The sequence below is a fragment of the Canis aureus genome, chromosome X (assembly GCF_053574225.1).
Source record: "Canis aureus isolate CA01 chromosome X, VMU_Caureus_v.1.0, whole genome shotgun sequence".
NCBI classification, from domain to species: Eukaryota; Metazoa; Chordata; class Mammalia; order Carnivora; family Canidae; genus Canis; species Canis aureus.
The window spans coordinates 82,920,949-82,925,732 of record NC_135649.1 but is presented as its reverse complement, the minus strand read 5'-3'; the positions used below and the strand labels follow the sequence as shown (position 1 = coordinate 82,925,732).

Below are 4,784 nucleotides of genomic sequence, written 5' to 3'. Positions count from 1 at the left end.
AGCTGTGGTCATCAAGACAGTGTGGTACTGGCACAAAAACAGACACATAGATCAGTGGAACAGAATAGAGAATCCAGAAGTGGACCCTGAACTTTATGGGCAACTAATATTCGATAAAGGAGGAAAGACTATCCATTGGAAGAAAGACAGTCTCTTCAATAAATGGTGCTGGGAAAATTGGACATCCACATGCAGAAGAATGAAACTAGACCACTCTCTTTCACCATACACAAAGATAAACTCAAAATGGATGAAAGATCTAAATGTGAGACAAGATTCCATCAAAATCCTAGAGAAGAACACAGGCAACACCCTTTTTGAACTCGGCCATAGTAACTTCATGCAAGATACATCCACGAAGGCAAAAGAAACAAAAGCAAAAATGAACTATTGGGACTTCATCAAGATAAGAAGCTTTTGCACAGCAAAGGATACAGTCAACAAAACTCAAAGACAACCTACAGAATGGGAGAAGATATTTGCAAATGACATATCAGATAAAGGGCTAGTTTCCAAGATCTATAAAGAACTTATTAAACTCAACACCAAAGAAACAAACAATCCAATCATGAAATGGGCAAAAGACATGAACAGAAATCTCACAGAGGAAGACATAGACATGGCCAACATGCATATGAGAAAATGTTCTGCATCACTTGCCATCAGGGAAATACAAATCAAAACTACAATGAGATACCACCTCACACCAGTGAGAATGGGGAAAATTAACAAGGCAGGAAACCACAAATGTTGGAGAGGATGCGGAGAAAAGGGAACCCTCTTACACTGTTGGTGGGAATGTAAACTGGTGCAGCCACTCTGGAAAACTGTGTGGAGGTTCCTCAAACAGTTAAAAATATACCTGCCCTACGACCCAGCAATTGCACTGTTGGGGATTTACCCCAAAGATACAGATGCAATGAAACGAAGGGACACCTGCACCCCGATGTTTATAGCAGCAATGGCCACGATAGCCAAACTGTGGAAGGAGCCTCGGTGTCCAACGAAAGATGAATGGATAAAGAAGATGTGGTTTATGTATACAATGGAATGTTACTCAGCTATTAGAAATGACAAATACCCACCATTTGCTTCAACGTAGATGGAACTGGAGGGTATTATGCTGAGTGAAGTAAGCCAGTCGGAGAAGGACAAACATTATATGTTCTCATTCATTTGGGGAATATAAATAATAGTGAAAGGGAATATAAGGGAAGGGGGAAGAAATGTGTGGGAAATATCAGAAAGGGAGACAGAACGTAAAGACTGCTAACTCTGGGAAACGAACTATGGGTGGTAGAAGGGGAGGAGGGCGGGGGGTGGGAGTGAATGGGTGACGGGCACTGGGTGTTATTCTGTATGTTAGTAAATTGAACACCAATAAAAAATAAATTAAAAAAAATAAATAAAAAAGAATATGTAAAGACAAAAAAAAAAAAAAGAATGTGTAGTCCACTTGTAAGTCAGGAGCCACGTTTACCCAAGTTACACGAAAAGAGCAGATCCCACTTCTAATCAGAAGAGCATACAGAATCAGATGTTGGGGTGCTAGCAAAAACACCAAATGTATTGATTTGCTTGTTTGTTTCTCTTATATTTTTAGTAATGTTAAAGATACCAGAGAGTCTGTTGGAATGGAGGTACAACATTCTTCCACCCTGATGATGTTTGGAGTTGTGGGCTCTGGAGCCTATGGCCAAGAAAGAGTTCTTGAGACATCTTTGGTGGAAAAAGGTGGTTTTATTAAAACTCAGGGACAGGACCCATGGGTGCAAAGAGCTGCACTGGGGTTGTGAGGAATGGCTGATTATATAAGATTTTCTGTCCTATGGAGGGGAGGGTGATGTTGGGAGTCCAGGGAATCGAGTTTATAGGTTTTCTGAAGATTGCTTTCATCTTATCAATCATTAAGACAGTTGCAAACTCATGGAATCATGCAGGCAGGACTGTGATCCTATCAGTTAACTATTTGTTTTTCCCTTTCTTTTGTTCTAGTGCAGCTAGGAGTGCCGAGGAATGTCACACACATCCCTCCTGGGGCAGGAAGTGGGCGGGGGCAGGGAGGTGTTAGCTTGTGCTTTGTCCTCAGCTTGCCTTCTGCTCCCTCATCAATACCAACAAATGGACTGATGCTCCATGTTCATGGTTTGGAAGAAAAAAAAATTTTTTTAAGATTTTATTTATTTATTCATAGAGACACAGAGAGAGAATGAGGAGCAGAGACCCAGGCAGAGGGAGAAGCAGGCTCCATGCAGGCTCCATGCAGGCTCCATGCAGAGAGCCGGACGTGGGACTCGATCCAAGGTCTCCAAGATCACGCCCTGGGCTGCAGGCGGCGCTAAACCGCTGTGCCACCGGGGATGCCCTGGAAGAAAAAATTTTGTTAAAATGTCTATACTACACAAAGCAATCTACAGATTTAATGTAATTTCTATCAAAATAACCAACAGCATTTTTCACAGAACTATAACAAATAATACTAAAATTTGTAGGATATTTACATTTAATGTAATTGTTAGGATTTATGTCCTATAGCTTATTACTTTTCTGATTGTTTCCTCTATTTTTGTTTTTTTCTGACTCCTTTTTAAATTATTTGAATATTTCCAGCATTCCAATTTGCCTAGTAAATTTTTGACTATATCCCTTTTAATGTATATTTTAACGGTATTGCTATGAATTTAAATATATATTAGCTTTTCACAGACTGATTGGAATTCATATTTTAAAACTTCATGCGGAATGTAGAAAGCCCCCTTTATGTTACTATTGCTGTTTTATATCTATGTGTCATTTATCAATTTATTGCCTCTTTGCTGTGAGCACTCTTCAATATATACTTTATGATAAACAACCAACTTCCTATAAGCATTTCTTCTTTTTTTTAAGATTTTATTTACTTATTCATGAGAGAGACACAGAGAGGCAGAGACCCAGGCAGAGGGAGAAGCAGGCCCCATGCAGGGACCCCGACATGGGACTCGATCCCGGGTCTCCAGGATCAGGCCCTGGGCTGAAGGCGGCGCTAAACCGCTGAGCCACCCGGGCTGCCCAAACATTTCTTCTTTGAAGTGAGCATAAGGTTAAGATTTCTCAGTAGAGGTCACTCACTGAAAGGACATGACAGGAGGAAGATGCTTCCTACAGTTTCTGGTGTAGGGGAAAGGAGTCTTCCCTGTGGATTTTAAGGACATCCATCCTGCCTGAGTCACAGGCCCAGAGCACTATCTCACTGTGACTTGGCAGCCTCAGCCTGGCAAAAGCCAGACCACAGCCCTTTGGATACAGATCTGGTACTCTGAAAACCCCCACCCTGGACCCTGTAAAACCCACGTGTGGCACAAGGGACCACAAAGAGTAGCTCATGTGTATGCCAGTTCCCCTTCTGCACATAACACATGTGCTCTGAAGGCCTTTTGCCCCCGTTGACACCTGTTGTGATGTGGGCCAGAAGTGGCAGTCAAGGAAGAATCCTTAAGACATTTTCGGTGCAAAAAGGTGGGGTTTTTAAATTTAAAAAAATTTTTATTTACTTACTTGAGAGACACAGTGAGAGAGAGAGAGACCATGAGTGGGGTGAGGGGCAGAGGGATAAACAGACTCCCACTGACCCCAGACCCACCAGGCTATTTTCACCTATTACTGGGGACTTTCAACTGCTAAGATGCCCCTGCCATTACATACATAAGGGTGCATCCAGGTCCCCATCCCTCACAGAGCCGTTTCACCCCTGCCTGGGATTAACCTGTGCCTCCCGCCTCACCATCGTTTGCAATCCCCTGATGCCTGTCCCGCTGCCGAGTACGCTCCCCATAGGTTTCCCACTAGACCTGTCCCACTCGGACAGTAATCTAGAGTCCTCCGCCCGGCCGTCCGATTCTATACAGCACAGCCCTTCTCCTCTCCCCATTGCTCAGTTTGGTTCCACTGAGGTTCACGCCATCCGTGGGGAGGTGGTAAAGACAGTGCTCGCGGGGACTGCAGCAGCGGGAGTCCCAGGTGCGAGTCTATTCCAGGAACTAGAAAGGCTACAACCTGGGCGGCCTTTCCACGCAGAGGGCGAGGCAAGCTCCGTGATCAAAAGTTGGGCGAAACCGGTGTGGTGTTCTACATGAAGGGCGGGGTGAGCGGGACGTTTTGCGTGAAGGGCGGAATGTGTGGCGTGATCTACGTTGTGGGCCAGGCTATGGACAGGTCTACGTGGTGGGTGGGGTTTGAGGGCGTTCTACGTGTGGGCGGAGCGAGCGGGACGTTCTACGTGAAGGGCGGGACGGTCAGTGTGCTGGGAGGAGCATGTGAGGACGTTCTAAGGGTGGGCGGGCGTGTGGAGCGCTCTACGTGATGGGCGGGACAGGGATATACGAAGGGGGCGGGGTGTGGGGGCGTTCTACGGGCAGGCGGAGCGAGCAGGACGTTCTACGTGTTGGGCGGGGCCAGAGGGTGCGCTCTAACGGTGGGAGGGACTGTGACGTCATTCTACGCGTGGGCAGAACGAGTGGCGTGCTCTACGTGGGGGGCGGGACAAGTGGGTGGTTCTACGTAGGGGGTGGGATGTGAGGGGTGTCCTACGGGCAGGCGGAGCGAGCGGGACGCTCTACGTGTTGGGCGGGGCACGGGGGCGGTCTAACGTAGTGGGCGGGGTTAGACGTCTTGCTACGTGTGTGCGGAGGGAGTGGCGCGCTCTTACGTGTGGGCGGGACATGTGGGTTCTACGTGAAGGGCGTTCTACGTGGGGCAGGGTAAGCGCAGAGGTCTAACGTGGTGGGCGGGATATGTGGGCGGTT

At 46.6% G+C, this 4,784-nt stretch overlaps 1 long non-coding RNA gene across 2 annotated transcripts; it reads right to left on the bottom strand.

Moving 5' to 3' along the window:
- Positions 1–2,139: 2,139 nt before the first annotated feature.
- Positions 2,140–4,243, bottom strand: LOC144308194 (uncharacterized). Of its 2 annotated transcripts, none has more exons than XR_013374784.1 (2): positions 3,764–4,243; positions 2,140–2,365 (listed from the first exon to the last, which is right to left on the bottom strand). It is a non-coding gene; the product is annotated as an uncharacterized LOC144308194 (long non-coding RNA). The 2 variants fall into 2 exon arrangements; XR_013374783.1 differs by having other exon boundaries at positions 4,036–4,243.
- Positions 4,244–4,784: the final 541 nt, after the last annotated feature.